This window comes from Hordeum vulgare, chromosome 3H (assembly GCF_904849725.1).
Source record: "Hordeum vulgare subsp. vulgare chromosome 3H, MorexV3_pseudomolecules_assembly, whole genome shotgun sequence".
NCBI lineage: Eukaryota > Viridiplantae > Streptophyta > Magnoliopsida > Poales > Poaceae > Hordeum > Hordeum vulgare.
In genome coordinates this window covers 107,925,622-107,946,290 of record NC_058520.1, presented here as the reverse complement: position 1 = coordinate 107,946,290, position 20,669 = coordinate 107,925,622, and positions in this window count along the sequence as shown.

Genomic DNA, 20,669 nt, shown 5'->3' with positions numbered 1-20,669 from the left:
CATATTCTTTTTCTTTTTAGCATGGAAATATGTACTTGTAGATGATGCAAAGCAATAGTCTATAGTTTGACATGAAAATTTTAATACTCAAGCATATCAAAAAGCAACTAAGTCTTAAACATCAATGCTAAAGAACACTATCTCTACCCCATCATGCTCTATCATTGACCAATTCATGCAACACACCCAAATATTAACTACATCCAATGCTTAAGTATGATAATGGTGTTCCTTAGTTGGTGGTTCATAGGAGAATATGGAGACTCAAATTCAAAAAATAAATTGCATAAAGTAAATAGATAGGACCTTCGCACAGGGAATCACGGATTTGTAGAGCTGCAAGAGCTCAAAGTGAAAAACTTAGAGATAATTTTTCTGTGTGGTATGCTTTTCATGTCAATGAAAATGACTAAGAGTTTCTAGTATCCTCCATGCTAAGCAAATTATAGGCGGTTCCCAAACTAAAAATAAAGTTTATTCCTTTTTCCAACATTCTTTCACATTCCACGGCTAAGCGTATCCAGAGGTACCGTCCATACCAATACTTTCCAAGGAATTTATTATTTTACAACATAAGATAAATTTATTTATTTATTGCATTTTAGGACAGGGCATCTCTTTTACCGCCATACTCTCCTGCAATGACAAGTGAATAATCACTCATCTTGAGAATGACCTATTTAACATGGAAGATACCGACCACCTCTTGCCACTTCCTGAGCGGTATAGACACACAAACATAAATTTGTTTTGAACATTAGAGTTGGCACTTGCAAATTTACATGGAACAACATTGAAATACCGCATATAGGTAGGTATGGTGCCCTCATTTGGCACAACTTTGGGTTTAGGATTTGGACGCACAAGCAGTATTCTCGCTTAGTAAAATTGAAGGGTAGCAAATAGATTGAGAAGCACCCAACCAAGGAACGAAAATCATCATAAGTGAACATTAAACATAACTAACACCAAATAATGCAACACAAGTCGGATGTAATTTCATGGCATAATTATTGACTTCATGTGCATGCATAGGGAATCACAAACTTTAACACCAATATTCTTACTAAATCATAATCACTCATCAACGTAACTCACATATCACTATTTTCATATCGCAAAACTATTGCAAAGAATCAAGCTGAACATCCAACGATCTTCATGAAAGTTTTTATTATATCCTTCCTGTATATTCATCACTTTGGGACTAATTTCATTTAAAGCAAATTTCCATTGCAAATAACAAGATCTGAAGCAAATATAAGTGAAGAACGAGAGCACAAGTTCCTTTAAAATTTTAAACACTCAAAATAATATAAGTGAAGAAAGAGAGTATTTCTTCAAAACTTCTACTACTCTCAAAATAATATAAGTGAAGCATGAGAGCAATTTTCTTCAAAATAACAGCACCACCATGCTCAAAAAGATATAAGTGAAGAACTTGAGCAATTCCATGGCTCAACATGTTTTTTAAGTGAAACATAAAGAGCGGTTCTAACAAATAATAGCATAATTTCAATCTCTCAAATGGGTGTGTCCAGCAAGGTTTATTATGAAAAAATAACCAGAAAATAAAGCAAAGACACATATAATAGAAGACGCTCTAAGGAAAACTCATGATATGTGATGAATAAAATATAGATCCAAGTAAAATTATCGATGCTTGTTAGAAGAAAGAGGGGATCCCTTCCGGGGCATCCCCAAGCTTAGTTGCTTGGTACTCTTTGGATATTACCTTGGGGTTCCATGGGGCATCCCCAAGCTTATGCTTTCGTCACTCCTTATTCCTTCATCCATCGTGATCTCACTCAAAACGTGAAAACTTCAATCACACAAAACTCAACAAAACCTTCGTGAGATCCATTAGTATAAGAAAACCAAACTTTAATTTAGGTACAGCTGAAAACCTATTCCAATATTGTTTTTGCATTATACCTACTATACCATGGTTTATACCCTCATACAAACCATAGAATCATTATGTAACATCCCAAAATTATAAATTTTGGAATGTTAATGTAATTATTAGATTGAGAGTTTGTTTGTTTGAGTGATTGAAACTTGAGTGGAATTTGAAACTTTTTTAAAACTTTTGAATGAGAGGGAATAAAATGATTTTCCCATTTTTTTCTTAATTCAAATTCATCCATTTAAAATCAGTGAGAGAAGATAACATGACTTCTTCAACTATAAAGAATTTGAATGAATGTGGCATTTGATTTTTTTCCTTTGGTTTTTGGTTTGAATTTTATTTTTGGCACAAGATTTCAACCACAATTTTTTTTCCTGACAATATACTTGCCAAGCAAGAAAGAGAGGAGGTAACATGACACCCCCCAAAAAAAAGAAAAGTCAGAAGAAAAATAGTGCCAAAAATGTAAAGACAAAATTTCGATTTAATTGAATTTTTTAAAAAATAAATTTTTAGAAAGTTTTTATGTTGTGAAAAATAAAATGTTCATGTTGTACCAAATTTTATTCTGAAAATTTTGATATATAATATGCCTATATAAAATATTCTCTTAATTTCGTTTATATTTGTTTTCGCTGTTTATTTTGGAAAAAAAGACACTATTCACCAGGAAACACTGTTCATCTGAGCTTGCCTATGGGGCCGAAATTTACTTGGCCCATGGGCATTTGGTCCCTCTTTTTCTCCTCTTAGGAACAACCCGTCCTTTTCATGGCCGAAATGAAACAACCCACCATGTACTCCTACACAGCCTTTCACCGGTACCTTTACCAAATCAAGTTCAACACACGACCTTTGCTTACCGAACACATTCCACATTTCTGTTCATCTCCCAGATGACAGACCATACACAACTCTAAGCATAGCATGCATAGCAGGATAAGGCACATCATAGCTCAAGCAACTACCAGGTATGCTAGGTTGCAAGGTTCGGCTATTTACTGTGACAAGGTTAAGTCATGCAAAGGAAGTGGGTCCAACTATCGTGGCAAAAGCAGTTGAAGCATTTGATCCTAATGCAATAAATAGGTGTAGGAGCAAGAACATAGGTGTTATCGGGATGATCAAAAGGGTTGCTTGCCTTGTTGCTCAGAGGAGGAACGATATCCGTCAGACGGATATTCGGTGGAATCCGGGGGTGCGGAGCCTACCGAAATGAATGGCAACATTCAATAACAATCATATGCAATCAAAATGATGCATGAGCATGGCATGAGAATGCAAAGTGAAAAGTTATTATAATCAAGATGTTTTAGGTTTAGTGTTGATTTGAATCACATTCGAATAGCAATTCAAACGGGCATTCTCGGATACCGGTTTAATAGATTCGACCTGATGCTCAGATCAACCTAATGTTAACATGCATGAAATGTCATGTTATGGTACTGATTTATATTTAGGGCAGTGTGTGATCATTGTATTTATAATGAAATTTGGATATTTTTGCAAATTCCATTTATAAAGTGATTAAAGAATTGAATTATTCCTTATTTCACAAATTAGGGTCCTGTAACTTTTTCAAACATAGTTGAAAATAGCATAATCAGAATCCTTGAATTTTTCTGATACTTTTTCATATATAATTTATTTTCATTGGAGTTACAGATTAATTTCTATGATTTTTGCAATTTTTAGCAATTTCCTGAATTATTTTTATACTGGAAATTCCATTTATTGCATCAGGCTGACGTCAGCAGGTCAGCCGACCTGTGCAGGTCAAACCTGACAGGGGGGCCCCACTAGTCAGCCTCTCTGGGACTAATCCCGCGCTGACCATCCCCTAATTGGGGTTTGACCAGGCGTGGGGCCCTCTAGAAGCGACTGAGGGGAGGGCGATTACGCCCTAATGGTCGGCCACGTCGACGGCCACCGGAGGGTGGTCGCCGGCGACCAGACCCACGGCGGAGGGCTCGCCGGAGGCGACCTAGACGGCGCTGCACAGCACCAAAACGCACGCGGTTTGCAGCTACAGCATGCTCGCGAAGTGGCCGATCTGGCAGGACCATCTGGGGAGGCTAGGGTCGCCGGAAGAGGCGTCGGCGACGAGCCGGAGCGGCGGCCGAAGCTCGGGCGTCGTCGGGGGCTTTGGATCAGAGGGATCCACGCTCAGTTCTTAGCTGCTACGGCATCTACGCGTCGTCCTGGAGCTGCTGGTGCTCTCGGGAGGACGAGCTGGACATCGGAGGGCTACCGGCGACGAGCGGCAGCGGCGGTCCTCGTCGGGCTCCGGTGGAACTAGGGCTAGTGGAGGGGATCGACGGGGAAAACCTAGGGAAAACGACCGCATGCTCACAGGGAGTGCAGGGCAGAGCTGAGACGGCTCGGGGAAGGCCTGGGGGCGACGAATCGACGGAAGAGGTCCGGCGGCCGGAGGAGGAAGACGACGGCGTTGCGGGCGTTGCAGAGCTCGAGGAAGCTTCGGCTTCTGCAGAGATGAGCAGGGCGACAAGGCGGAGCTAATGGCGTGCTCTGGGAGGGGTTCCTTTGGCCAGGGGCACGGCCAGCTCGAGCTCGAGCTCGGCTCTAATGGCGGCAGCAGGGAGACGGAGGGGATCCGGGAGGAGGGGAAGAACCGAGGCGGGGAATGGATAGGGGAAGCTCTAGGGAGCTTATCCCCGTCGTCGCCAGCGCGAATCGGCGGCCAGGCAGGCACGCAGGTGCGTGGCCGCGCCGGAGGAGGCGGCGGCCACCTCCTGCTGCCTACTGGCGCGAGGGAGGGGACGAGCGGGGAGATGGGCCGGGCCTGGCTTGGGCGACAGGTAAGACTTTTTCCATTTTCTCTTTTTTTGTTTTTCTGTTTTGCTATTTATTGCTTTGCTAATTATTTCAGCTCCAAAACAAAAAGTAAAAACTATTTTTGACCTCCTGAAATATTTGTTATAATATCCTCACTCATTTTCAAGACTTTCAACTTTTTTGGGAAATTATAGTTTCTGATTTCAAATTTTTAAATTTGAAACCAGTGGCTTTTGCAATTATTTAAAATGCTTAAAGTGTCAAGAAATAGTTTTCTCCCAATGCTCATTTACTTTCATGATTTATCAGAAAGTTTGAACATTTCTTGAGGCCATTTTGGGTTCATTGATTTTGAACTAGTTGAAATTTCCTTTAATTGAAATGGTGGCTAGGGTTTTGAGTTTTTCCTTTGCCACTTTGTTGTTTTTGTTGAAACTTCTTAGATGCAAATGCAAATAAGACATGAGCACAATGCTATCTTGCTTAATGGTTAGGGATGTGACAACTCACCCCCACTCAAAAGAATCGCGTCCCGAGATTTAGAAGTCGTCGGGAATAATGCAGGATATTCGAGTCGGAGACGATCCTCTCTTTCCCAAGTTGCCTCCTTTTCAGAATGATTTGACCATTGAACTTTAAGAAACTTGAGGTTTCGATGTCGAGTGGTACGCTCAGCTTGATCAAGAATACACACGGGGTATTCTCGGTAAGAAAGGTTATCTTGTAGATCAAGCGTTTCGTGGTCCACTTCACGGATAGGATCCGAAAAGCAACGCCTGAGTTGCGAGACGTGGAAAACATCATGAACCTTGGAAAGATGCGGAGGAAGTTCCAACTGGTAGGCAACTTCTCCTCGTTTGGCAAGAATGCGAAAAGGTCCAATGTAACGAGGAGCCAATTTTCCCTTGATACCGAATCGATGTGTACCCTTCAAAGGTGTAACCCGAAGGTAAGCCTTCTCGTCAACTTCAAAGGTCACAGCCTTATGATGACGATCATATTGGCTCTTTTGACAAGACTGGGCTGTTTTCAACTTTTCACGAATAATGCGAACCTGCTCTTCTGCATCCTGGATCATGTCCGGGCCAAAGAGTTGCCTCTCTCCGGTTTCTGACCAATTAAGAGGTGTTCGATATCTTCGTCCATAGAGAATTTCAAAAGGGGCTTTGCCCAAGCTTGATTGATAACTGTTGTTATAAGCGTATTCGGCGAATGGAAGACACTTCTCCCAATTCATACCGAACGATATAACACAAGCTCGGAGCATATCTTCTAGAATTTGATTCACTCTTTCTACTTGACCACTTGATTGGGGATGGAAAGCAGTGCTAAAAGATAAGTGAGTCCCCATGGCATTCTGAAAACTTTCCCAGAAGCGAGAAGTAAAGATACTTCCACGGTCCGAGTTAATTTCCAGGGGAACACCATGAAGAGACACCATTCGAGAGATATATAACTCTGCTAGCTGGCTAGCTGTTATACTCTCACGAACAGGAAGAAAATGAGCCACTTTGGAAAGACGGTCAATGACCACAAAGATAGCATTATTTCCTTTCTTGGTCTTGGGAAATCCGGTAATGAAATCCATGCTAACTTTATCCCATTTCCATTCAGGAATAGCTAAAGGTTGAAGGGTGCCAGCAGGCCTTTGATGTTCGGCCTTAACTCGACGACAAACATCACAGTTAGCAACGAACTCAGGAATTTCTCTCTTCATCCTAGTCCACCAGAACCTCTGGCGTAGGTCCTGATACATCTTAGTACTACCAGGATGAATGGTGAGAGGGGAATCATGAGCCTCCTTAAGGATTAACTGCCTTAGATGTGTGTTCTTAGGAACCACTAAACGATTCTGGAAGAACACCACACCTTGATCATTCATGGAAAATTCGTTAGCGTTTCCGCTAAAAATATTCTCCTTGATCCGTGATATACCCTTGTCACGCTTTTGGCCAGCTGTAATTTGATCCTTAAGAGTAGGCTTCGCCACCAGGGTAGAAAGGAATCCTTGAGGAACAATATGAAGATTCAACTTCCGAAAGTCCTCATGGAGAAGTGGTTGACCTTGTTGTAGCATCAAATTGTTACAATAAGATTTATGACTTAGTGCATCGGCCATTACATTGGCCTTCCCCGGGGTGTAAGTTATCCCTAAGTCGTAATCCGAGATCAACTCAACCCACCGTCTTTGCCTGAGATTCAAATCCGGCTGGGTGAAGATATATTTCAGACTTTGGTGATCAGTGAATATTTCGCAACGATTACCCAAAAGGTAATGTCGCGAGGTTTATAGTGCATGGACCACAGCTGCAAGCTCAAGGTCATGTGTGGGATAATTATCCTCATGTGGACGCAACTGTCGAGATGCGTATGCGATCACATGACGATCTTGCATGAGAATGCAACCTAATCCTTGTCGCGAGGCGTCGCAATAGATAACAAAGTCCTTAGAAAAATCTGGTGGTAGCAACACACGTGCGGAAGTCAGGCGTCTTTTTCAGTTCCTGAAAACTATGCTCACACTGTGGTGTCCACTCGAACTTTTTATCCTTCTTGAGGAGTTCAGTCAGAGGCTTTGCAACCTTGGATAAATTCTCGACGAAGAGGCGACAATAGCTCGCTAGACCAAGAAAACTCCTAACTTGCTTAACCGATTCAGGTTGCGTCCAATCAAGGACAGCTTGAACTCTCTCGGGATTGACAGCAATACCCTTACCAGAGATTACGTGGCCTAGATAGGTCACTTCTGGTAACCAGAATTCACATTTTGAAAATTTGGCATAAAGGCGATGCTCTCGAAGTTTCATCAATACCAGCTTTAGATGCTCGGCATGTTCTTGTTCATTCTTGGAGTAGATGAGAATATCATCGAGGTATACTACGATGAATTTATCCAAATACTCCATAAAGATTGAATTCATCAGTCGAGAGAAGGTGGCTGGGGCATTGGTTAAACCGAAGGACATAACGGTGTACTCATATTGGCCATAACGAGTAACAAAGGCCGTTTTTGGAATGTCCCCGTTCTTAATCTTGATTTGATGGTATCCCAACCTCAAATCCATTTTGGAGAAGACTGAGGATCCAGCGAGCTGATCGTACAGATCGTTGATCCTGGGGAGCAGATACTTGTTCTTTATGGTGACCAGGTTAACTGGTCGGTAATCTACAACCATCCGGTCCGTTCCGTCTTTCTTCTTGACGAAGAGGACGGGACAAGCCCAAGGAGAAGAGCTAGGACGAATGAAACCCTTGTTCAAGGCCTCATCTAATTGCTTCTTAAGTTTGGCTAGCTCTAGGGGTGCCATCTTATAAGGTCTTCTGGCTATTGGGACAGTTCCCGGAACAAGATCTATCACAAACTCTACATCTCTGTCAGGTGGAATTCCTGGCAGTTCCTCTGGAAAAACATCCGGGAAGTCACGGACTACCGGAATGTCTTCAAGTTCCGGAAGAGGGTTGGCATTTAGGGAATAGAGTTGGCATTTGGCAACTCGAGTAGAGACATTTACTATCTCACCCGAGGGATGGGCAAGCTGGACATTTCTAGAATGAGTATCAATCTTGGCATAGTGAGCTGAGATCCAGTCCATGCCCAAGATGATATTAATATCCAAAGATTTCAATGCTATCAATGAGGCTAGAAAAACTAGCCTGTCTACTAGAATTTCATTGTCATAGGTTACCCTAGAGGTTTGCCATTTACTACCAGGGGTTTGGACAACCAATGGGATTGGCATATCACAAAATGACATGTTATGCAACTGTGCATAACTTTCTGAAATGAAGGAATGAGAAGACCCAGTGTCAAAGAGAACGGACGCTGGGTGATGATTAACAAGAAGCGTACCCAGCATGACGTCGGGATCCTCTGCAGCTTCTTCTGCTGACACATAGTTCACACGGCCACGTGCAGGAGTTGGCTTCACATAAAACGCTTTGCCCGACTTGGCCTGCCCGACGGACTTTCCGGGTTGCTTGGCACCCACATTCTGAGGACACTCACGGGAATAATGCCCTGGTTCTCCACACTTGTAGCATATCACCTGGTTGGCACATGGTGCAGCATTGCTAGCTGGACCACCATAAGCTTTTGCTCGAGGGTTGGCCTGATTCGTCTGAGGCGCCACGTAGGATGGCCTCGGAGTGTATCTTGGCGGCAGAGAACTGTTTGGAACCCACACCCTGCGTTTTGGAAACGCGGAACCACAAGACGAGCCAAAGTCACGGGAGTGCTTCCTTGTGGCTTCGAAGTCAGTATGACCAGTCTCTGCACTGATCGCTTTGTTGACTAGGGCTTGAAAACTTGCACACTCATGGAGGCGCAGATCACGACGGAGCTCAGGGCTCAGACCCTTACGGAATCTTGCTTGCTTCTTGGCGTCATTAGACACCTCCTCTGTTGCATAGCGGGCGAGGTTACCGAACTCGCGGCTATAGGCATCCACAGACAACTTGCCCTGAGTGAAGGCACAGAACTCCTCTCTCTTTCTGTCCATCAGGCCCTCTGGAATATGGTGCAGACGGAAAGCTGCGCTGAAGTCTGCCCATGTTGCCACTGGTTCAGCGGGACGCATAGCTTCAAAATTCTCCCACCACAGATTGGCGGGTCCCTCCAGGAAATACGCCGCAAAGGTCACCTTGTCGGCCTCAGACACATTCGCAGAGCGAATCTTGCGTGAAATGCTGCAAAGCCAGTCATCAGCGTCGAGGGGATCAACGAAATGATAAAACTTTGGAGGATTCAGCTTCACAAAGTCATTGAGGGACACCGCAGCATTCCTAGGCTGTCGAGCCGTATTCTGCTCAATACGCTCTAGCAGTCGGTTGGTCTCCCTTTTGTTTCTTTCTGCCTCAAGCATCACTTCTACCAGAGAGGGTGGGTGAGGCAGGTCTTCCTGCGACGCTTGACTACCCTCACCTTGCTCATGAGTAGGGGCACGGTTCAACCTGGTGAACACCATCCTGACAAACAAACTCATAGCTTAGACCAATATCATATCAATACTAACTATGGATTAAGAATGTACTGAACACACGGAATGCGGAAATGAATATCCGAACAACATGGTAACAAGCAACTGCTATATATACACCATGGTTCATACACACCCTTACATAGTTCAGTACAAACTTACTCGAAGAGCAAACTACTGAAATGGTGGAACTACTCATCAGAGGCTTACAAGCTTCCTATACATTATTTATCTAGGCCTCCGGAATTCGTTTCACATTACTACCACACTCCACAAGTCACGCAGGACTGTGAACATACGGCTACTACCATACTATCCTTCCGCTCATAGCTCAGGCATCCGCATAGAACATCTCATAGAGATTACCTCCATGACCCGGAAGCTCAACCTGCGGATCAGGAAACACTCTAGCCTGAGATCCCTGGGATCCATAAGGACACGGATGTGGCCTTGGTCCCCTGACTGGTGGTAAGAGGGGTCCCCGAAGAGGTGTGACTCCTCCTATAGCTGGCAGTCAACATGGGCCGGAAGATGGGTCCTAACAGGGTTCAGCATCTCCATCTCTCCATACCCTGTCTGGACTACCGGTGCCAGCTGCGTCAAAACTGTCCACAGACGGGCACGGGTAGCATAAAGCTCCATGCGGAGAGCACGAGCATCCTTGTCTCTGTTCTCTAGCATCTCAACAGTGGACTGCAGAAGTGGGTCCTCCATAGAAGAATCAAAATAGACTCCACTGAGGTATCCCTCTTCGCCAGACTGAGAGGCCGGAACATAGCAGAACTCTGAATTCTGCAACAGTGCATGTCTCGCTCTCATAATAGTCAGCATTGAATAGGCAGCATCTTGTACTGCCATGTCAATGGTGACCCCCAACCCATAGGACCAATGGATTGGCTTCTACGCTCCAGGGTAGTCTGGAAATACCCTAACAGTGCAGATGTACTGGCTCTGGTTGAAGTCTCGGTACTGTTCCTCTACCGTGTACTCGGGGTACCAGCGGTAACCGCACACCGACATCACCCTGACCAGCATGGCCGTATGACCCGGTACATCAATGCACCTGGTCAAACGTACCACCTGACGAGAAGGACGGCCAGGCATCTGTAAATAGAGAGTAATGCAAAAGCATTAGAGCTCTGAATGCAAAATTGGGCAGCATAACGGCTGTAAATGCTCAAAAACAAATTTGAGACAACCCAAAGTGGAATAACGTAACCACTCAACTATCAAGTTCAACTCTCTGGTCACCAAACTTACTTCCTGCTTCCTAGGAATAAAGAAACCCAATATCTCTCGACCCGTAGTCCTATAAGCTACCGATCAGAAACACGAGCCTAGGAGAAGATGAGTAACCTAGTCCTTAATTCCCGCAGAAAAGACGAGGATGACCAGAATAGAATAACTTGAGAAGAGAACAAGAATCTTACGTTCCCTTCCACAAACAATTCCCTTATATATAACTAAGAAATTCTAGACTCAACTTCGACCAGTTTGGCTTAGTAATCCTACAGTCAGTCAGGCTCTGATACCAACGCTGTCGGGACCCCGATCCTAAGCCATAGGAATCCAGCCTGTAACACATCGCATTCCTTTGTGGTCTCACGCACGGTTAACTCCACGGCTGCAGCCTTACCTTAGCCGGGACCGTTTGCGTCTTTTGACTCACGTATGCGATAGTGTCGCTAGCAAACCAATGTCAAAGAACCCGGATCGACATGTCTAGTCATAAACCAAAGTGGCAGTTCCGCACAAGGACAGGCATACATGACCCAACAAAGCAGGTGTCGGTCATCAATGAACGTAGACGAGTCGTAGCAAGCTACAAGGACTCCATTACGTCGCGTGACATTTCCCCAAAGGGGACAGACACAGCAGCTAAGAAGGACACATGCCGGTCAACCAATGGGTCCGGAGCAGTAGCGAACTACCAAGGCTCGTTGGATCACAAAGGGGCATTTCCTTGTAAGGAGTGCTACTAAAGTTCACGACTAGGTATTCGAACCCCATACATATTGAGTAAGACACACGTACGCATGGCATACCGATATGTATAGATACATCGATGGCATCACAACATAACCATAACCATACAAGCTTTATTTAAGAGGCTCGGAAGAGCCACACACATAATATTACACATTAAGGGTCTCACGACCCATAATAGCAGTCATACAATACAAGCCAGCGGAAGAGTTATAAACTGTCTGGGTACAGACAGGGCAACTAGTAGGCACGTGGCCTGACTATACTACAGAGCCGACGTAGGGCCAGATCGTAGCTGGGACACCAGCTACTCGTCGTCGTCGATGTCTACGAAGAACCCTCCATTAGGGTCATTAGCAACCTCTACAACATTTATTAAGCAAACATGAGTACGAAGGTACTCAGCAAGACTTTAGGAGAACTAACTACTCATGCAAGGTATCAAAAGGTATTGTGGTGTTTCAGGCAGAAAGCCAGCATTTGACTCGTGGCTAGACAACTTGCATTTTTAAATAATTTTGACAACTTGATTTCTCGCACACGAGTCCACTAACACCACAACAATACACTATCGTGGAATCATTCCGTCTCCGTACGGAAATGCCGTCCACGACACTCACGCTTATCTTGAAAATTTTATGAGTAGCCATTAAAGTTATCTATGAACAACATATGTCTCCAAGTAGTCCATATCCGCGGACGCGGCTATTCGAATAGATCATAACCCTGCAGGGGTGTACTTCGTCACACACGCTCCCGCCACTTATCGCCATGTGCACGTCATGCACCTCGGCAACCTTCAAGCGGAAGCCCAGCGAGGGAGTCGGCCACGACCATTAACCACACTAGTACCTAGTCCAGGTTTATCGCCTATCTGAGAGTAACCCGTACGGAAGTCCGGCCGAGGTTTCCGCCACGGCCTCAAATGATGTGCGCAGGGTTCCCAAGCCCACCATCCGGGTGCCACTTGGTACACCGTGCCACTGCCTACCGCATCACGGCCCACCTCTCAGGTCAGCACCATGCACGGCCTCCAGCATTACTATAAACACCAGAAACTACTTGCAACTCCTGGACCGAGTACTACGCGATTAATAGGCCGAGCGGGGTCATATTTCAGGGCCCAGCATGTGGTAGTATCTAGTCTTGGATTACATACACGGAACTCAGTTCCTAAGGACGGTTCCAATGAAACAACCTGCCATGTACTCCTACACAGCCTTTCACCGGTACCTTTACCAAATCAAGTTCAACACACGACCTTTGCTTACCGAACACATTCCACATTTCTGTTCATCTCCCAGATGATAGACCATACACAACTCTAAGCATATCATGCATAGCAGGATAAGGCACATCATAGCTCAAGCAACTACCAGGTATGCTAGGTTGCAAGGTTCGGCTATTTACTGTGACAAGGTTAAGTCATGCAAAGGAAGTGGGTCCAACTATCGTGGCAAAAGCAGTTGAAGCATTTGATCCTAATGCAATAAATAGGTGCAGGAGCAAGAACATAGGTGTTATCGGGATGATCAAAAGGGTTGCTTGCCTTGTTGCTCAGAGGAGGAACGATATCCGTCAGACGGATATTCGCTGGAATCCGGGGGTGCGGAGCCTACCGAAATGAATGGCAACATTCAATAACAAGCATATGCAATCAAAATGATGCATGAGCATGGCATGAGAATGCAAAGTGAAAAGTTATTATAATCAAGATGTTTTAGGTTTAGAGTTGATTTGAATCACATTCGAATAGCAATTCAAACGGGCATTCTCGGATACCGGTTTAATAGATTCGACCTGATGCTCAGATCAACCTAATGTTAACATGCATGAAATGTCATGTTATGGTACTGATTTATATTTAGGGCAGTGTGTGATCATTGTATTTATAATGAAAATTGGATATTTTTGCAAATTCCATTTATAAAGTGATTAAAGAATTGAGTTATTCCTTCTTTCACAAATTAGGGTCCTCTAACTTTTTCAAATATAGTTGAAAATAGCATAATCAGAATCCTTGAATTTTTCTGATACTTTTTCATATATAATTTATTTTCATTGGAGTTACAGATTAATTTCTATGATTTTTGCAATTTTTAGCAATTTCCAGAATTATTTTTATACTGGAAATTCCATTTATTGCATCAGGCTGACGTCAGCAGGTCAGCCGACCTGTGCAGGTCAAACCTGACAGGGGGGCCCCACTGGTCAGCCTCTCTGGGACTAATCCCGCGCTGACCATCCCCTAATTGGGGTTTGACCAGGCGTGGGGCCCTCTGGCAGCGACTGAGGGGAGGGCGATTACGCCCTAATGGTCGGCCACATCGACGGCCACCGAAGGGTGGTCGCCGGCGACCAGACCCATGGCGGAGGGCTCGCCGGAGGCGACCTAGACGGCGCTACACAGCACCAAAACGCACGCGGTTTGCAGCTACAGCATGCTCGCGAAGTGGCCGATCTGGCAGGACCATTTGGGGAGGCTAGGGTCGCCGGAAGAGGCGTCGGCGACGAGCCGGAGCGGCGGCCGAAGCTCGGGCGTCGTCGGGGGCTTTGGATCAGAGGGATCCACGCTCAGTTCTTAGCTGCTACGGCATCTACGCGTCGTCCTGGAGCTGCTGGTGCTCTCGGGAGGACGAGCTGGACATCGGAGGGCTACCGGCGACGAGCGGCAGCGGCGGTCCTCGTCGGGCTCCGGTGGAACTAGGGCTAGAGGAGGGGATCGACGGGGAAAACCTAGGGAAAACGACCGCATGCTCACAGGGAGTGCAGGGCAGAGCTCAGACGGCTCGGGGAAGGCCTCGGGGCGACGAATCGACGGAAGAGGTCCGGCGGCCGGAGGAGGAAGACGACGGCATTGCGGGCGTTGCAGAGCTCGAGGAAGCTTCGGCTTCTGCAGAGATGACCAGGGCGACGAGGCGGAGCTAATGGCGTGCTCTGGGAGGGGTTCCTATGGCCAGGGGCACGGCCAGCTCGAGCTCGAGCTCGGCTCTAATGGCGGCAGCAGGGAGACGGAGGGGATCCGGGAGGAGGGGAAGAACCGAGGCGGGGAATGGATAGGGGAAGCTCTGGGGAGCTTATCCCCGTCGTCGCCAGCGCGAATCGGCGGCCAGGCAGGCACGCAGGTGCGTGGCCGCGCCGGAGGAGGCGGCGGCCACCTCCTGCTGCCTACTGGCGCGAGGGAGGGGACGAGCGGGGAGATGGGCCGGGCCTGGCTTGGGCGACAGGTAAGACTTTTTCCATTTTCTCTTTTTTTGTTTTTCTGTTTTGCTATTTATTGCTTTGCTAATTATTTCAGCTCCAAAACAAAAAGTAAAAAATATTTTTGACCTCCTGAAATATTTGTTATAATATCCTCAATCATTTTCAAGACTTTCAACTTTTTTGGGAAATTATAGTTTCTGATTTCAAATTTTTAAATTTGAAACCAGTGGCTTTTGCAATTATTTAAAATGCTTAAAGTGTCAAGAAATAGTTTTCTCCAATGCTCATTTACTTTCATGATTTATCAGAAATTTTGAACATTTCTTGAGGCCATTTTGGGTTCATTGATTTTGAACTAGTTGAAATTTCCTTTAATTGAAATGGTGGCTAGGGTTTTGAGTTTTTCCTTTGCCACTTTGTTGTTTTTGTTGAAACTTCTTAGATGCAAATGCAAAGAAGACATGAGCACAATGCTATCTTGCTTAAGGGTTAGGGATGCGACAATACTGATCCAGGGATGGCACAGATACACACAGGCTTGACTCGTTTTGAGTCGGGTCGCTACACATTAAAACAAGCACACAACACAAGGAAAACAAAATCTATCAAAAATAGAATAGTGTGTAAAGATTCAAATTAGGACGATGTAGGGTATTTGTATAGCAATCTTGTGTAAAAAAACAGACACTTTTGATGCTTCCGTGATTTTTAGAATTGTTTCTACTAAATGCAGAAGTTTTTGTTTTCCAATAGGATTAAAGCAACCAACACCCCACATGATCCTAAAGGCTTTACTTGGCACAAACAGTATTTAAAACATAAAAATCATAATCATAAGAGTAGAATAATTGTGCAAACACTCTAGAATATAAAGAAAAAATGAAAAAATAAATTTTATTCATTGGGTTGCTTGCCAACAAGCTCTTTCTTTATAGCCGTTAAGATCTGCTTGAGATTTTATTGATGCTCACATGAAAGATAGCAGTTGAAACACAAAGAGAGCATCATGTATAAGTTAAGACCATTTAAGTCAACATACTTATTATGCATAGGCATCTCATAAGCAAACAAATTACCAAGAAAATAAATATCTAACATATGCATGGAAGAAGAAAGAAACAATAGCAATCTCAACATGAAAAGAGACAATTTAGTAACATGAATATTTCTATAACCATATTTCCCTCTCTCATAATAATTACGTGTAAGATCATATTCAAATTAAACAATGTATCTATCACAAAAAATATTAGCTTCATGATCCAAATACATAAAAGTCTTATAACCTTCCAAGGAAGTGGGATTAACATTAACTAAAGTCATGACCTCTCCAAACACACTTTTATCAAAAAATTCATGAGATAGATAGTTCTCGAAAATATTGTGATCATTATTACCTAGATTTGACACTCTTCCAAACCCACTTTCAATACCATTGCAAACATTATTATCAATATCATATTCATTATGAGGATTAAATAAATTTTCAAGATAAAAAGAAGCATCAACCAATCATGATCATTACATTAAGTAGAGCCATCCCCAATCTTGTTGTTTTGCATATTATTAGAATGATTAACATTTTAATATAATTTATGAAAAAATTATTGCAATCATGCTTTTCATTGAAGGAGATACCATGAATCGCTTTATAATTTTTTTCTTTTACCACTTCATCACAATATTCAGATTCACGATTTTCAAATAAAAATTTACAAAACTAATCAAGAGAACTCAACTCACTAGAAACTGGTTCAAGATACTTAGATCTTTTGAAAAGATTAGCAAGTGCATAGGGATATATATGTCTTTACTTTTCATGTTTATTTTTCTATTTTGAGTGTTGACATGAAGGTAATAGAAGCAAGCAAGCAAGAAAAAGGCAAATGGAAAGAAGGCAAAGAAAAAGGAGAATATTTTTTGGAAGTGGGGGAGAGGAAAATGAGAGGCAAATGGAAAATAATGTAATTGCAAGGAGATGAGAGTTTATGTGTGGGAACCTGATAGATCTTGATTTGATCTTCCCTAGCAACGGCGCCAGAAATCTTGACTCCTCGATGATTGCGTTGGTTCCCCTCCAAGCTTAAATGGTGATGTAGGACAACAATTGCAAGTATTTCTCTCAGTTATGAAACCAAGGTATCAATCCAGTAGGAAGATCCACAATACTATGTAAGCGGCACCTCCACACAAATAGAAAATCCTCGCAACCCAACGAATGGAGGGGTTGTCAATCCCTCATGGGTAAAGCAAGGAGAGATTGTTAGATGCAAATAAAAGTGATAGAAAATAAAATGAAGCAAGGTATTTTTGGGTTTTTTGATAATATAGATCTGAAAATAAAATAGAAACGCGAATAGCAAAGTAGAGATTGCAAATAGATGATGTGAAGTAGACCCGCGGGCCGTAGGTTTCACTAGTGGCTATGCTTGAGAAAATAGCTAACGGTGGGTAGAAAAATTATTGTTGGGAAATTGGTAGAAGAGACAATAATTATGACGATATTTAAGACAATGATCATGTATATAGGCATCACGTACAAGACAAGTAGACCGACTTCTTCCTGCATCTGCTTCTATTACTCCACACATCAACTGCTATCCATCATGCATCTAATGTATTGAGTTCATGGAGAAATGGAATAATGCCTTAAGAATGATTACATGATGTAGACAAGATATATTCATGTTAGAGTAGACCCCACCGTTTAATCCTTAATGGCAACGATACATGCGAGTCATGTCTCTTTCTGTCAATGAGATTGAGCACTGCAAGATCGAACCCATCACAAAGCACCTCTTCCCATTGCAAGATAAGAGATCAAGTTGGCCAGACAAATCCCAAATATCGGAGAAGAAATACAAGGCTATAACAGACAAGCATGAATACGATTTCATATATCTCATCATAAACTCACAATTCATCGGATCCCAACAAACACACCACAAAAGAAAGAGCTACATCATATGGATCTCCAAGAGACCATTATATTGAGAAACAAAACCAGAGAGAAAGCCATCTAGCTACCACCTATGGACCCATATGTCTGATATATACTACTCACGCATCATCGTAGTTGCACCAATGAGGATGGAGAACCCCTCCGTGATCATGTTCCTCCCTGGAATGGTCTCTAGATTGGATTTCATGGCTTCTCAAACTTGCGGTGGCTGAAACGATTTTTGTCCACTTCTCTAGAGCTTTCTGAATATTGGGGTATTTATAGAGCTCAGAGGTGGTGGAAGAGACGCCCGAGGGCCCCACTAGGCGACAGTCTGTGGCAGGGGCCCTGGGCGCGCTCTGGTGTCTAGTGGGCCTCCTAGGCCTCCTCTGGTGCTCCTTCTTGGCTCCAAAGTTTCCTTGTGGTACAAAAATAATCTCCGTAAAGTTTCATGGCATTTGGACTTCATCTGATATTAATTTTCTACGAAGGAAAAAAACAACAACTGACACTAGGCACTATGTCAACTGTTTAGTCCCAAAAAATGATATAAAGTTGTTATAAAATGATCATAAAACATCCAAGAATGATAATATAACAACATGTAACAATCAAAAATTATAGATAAGTTGGAGACGTATCAGTAGATATACTTTATCCTATTGCTAATACTAGATAGGTAAGTCATGTTCATTGTGTTCCTAAGAAAAGAGGTATAATGGTTGTGCCTAATGATCACTGTTAAAAATATCGGCCGATATACCGGTTTATCGCTTATCGGGGTCACATCGATAATATAAGTGAATATCTTCGGCATTTACCGGTCTAACCGATATATCGGTATGACAACCGACATATCACCAATATTCGCCGGTATGACAACCGACATATCACCAATATCTGCGGGACCCAACCGATTTAGCTCTTGATTTTTTTATTTTGGTTGACTTTTTGTTGTCTCATACATGGTTGATGCCTTCTATTTGTGTAGATGGCTACTTCCATTACATGTCAAGCCTCTTACATGGAGTATGGATGACATGGCTTATGGGTTTGCCATGTTGATCGATCCCGATGATACGAAAACTTGAGGCTTAAAAACCTAGCCAATAAATAGTCGACTAAGAAAATCCATAAATCGACCAATAAGCCAATTTATCTCTTATCTTGGGTCAACCGATAAGTTAACAAGAAGCGATATTCCAAAAAGAATTGTAACTGGTTGTAGGAAGATAATTGATTTCTGGAAATTAAACAGAGCTACTAGAAAATACCATTACCCCTCGCCTTTTATTGATCAAATGTTAGAAAGACTATCTAAGCATACACACTTTTTCTTTCTTGATGGATATTCTGGTTTCCCTGAAATACCCTTGTCAAAAGAATATCAAGAGAAAACTACCTTTACTTGTCCATTTGGAACTTATGCTAATAGACGTAGGATTTTGGTTTATGTAATGTACCTGCTACCTTTCAAAGATGTATGACTCCTATATTCTATGATTTTTGTGAAAAGATTATTGAGGTGTTCACGGATTTTTTTTTCTGTTTACGGGACTTATTTTGATGATTGCCTGAGAAAACGTGATCGAGTTTTGCAGAGATGCGAAGAAATTATTATTGTTTTGAATTGGGAGAAGTGCCACTTTATGGTGAATGGGCATAGTACTTGGACACAAGATCTCCAAACGAGGTATTGAGGTAGATAAAGCTAAAATTGATGCAATTGATAAAATTCGATATCCCACACTGTTAAAGGTATATGAAGTTTCCTTGGTCATGCTAGTTTCGATAGATGCTTTATTACAAACTTTTTAGACATTTCCAGGCCAATAACTAATATTCTTCAAAAAGAAGTTTCATTTGTTTTTATGAGGATTGTGTGGAAGCCTTCTAAATACTTAAGAAAGCCTTAATTATTGCACCTATTCTTCAACCACTTAATTGGAACCTACCTTTTGAAATTATGTGTGATGCTAGTGATTATGATTTTTGTGCTATTCTAGGGGAAAGAGTAGACAAAAATTTGAATGTTATCCATTATGCTACTAAGGCTCTAGAAAGTGCTCAAAGAAATTATGCTACTAGTGAGAAATGTTTTTGCAGCTATGTTTGCATGTGATAAGTTTAGACCATATATTGTTGATTCTAAGGTTATTATTCACACTGATCATGTTGTTATTAAATACCTAATGAAAAAGAAAGATGCTAACCTAGACTTATTAGGTGGGTTCTCTTACTTCAAGAGTTTGATTTGGATACTATTGATAGAAAGGGAGCTAAAAATCTAGTAGCACATAATTTGTCTAGGATGGAAAATGTGCTTTATGACCCACTGCCTATTGATGATAGTTGTCTGGATGTGAAATAAGGTGTTATAAATGCTTTCAATATTATTCCTTGGTATGCAGATTATTCTATTTACTTTGTTGCTAAATATATACCACCTAGTTTCACATGCCAACAAAAGAAAAAGTTCTTCTTTGATTTAAGACAATACTTTTGGGATGACCCACATATTTATAAAGAAGGAGTAGGTGGTGTTATTAGATGTTGTGTACCTGAGCATGGAAATGAACACATCCTATGGAAGTGCCATTCTGAGGAATATGGAGGACACCATGCTTGTGACAGAACTGCACATAAGGTACTACAGTCTGGTTTTATCGGCCTATTCTTTTCAAAGATGCACATAAGTTTGTCCTCTCTTGTGATGAATGCCAAATAATTGGTAATATTGGTGGACGTTAGAAAATGTCTATGAATTATTAACTTGTTATCGAACCATTTGATGTATGGGGTTTTGATTATATGGGACCTTTTCCTTCCTCTAATGGCTATACACATATTTTAG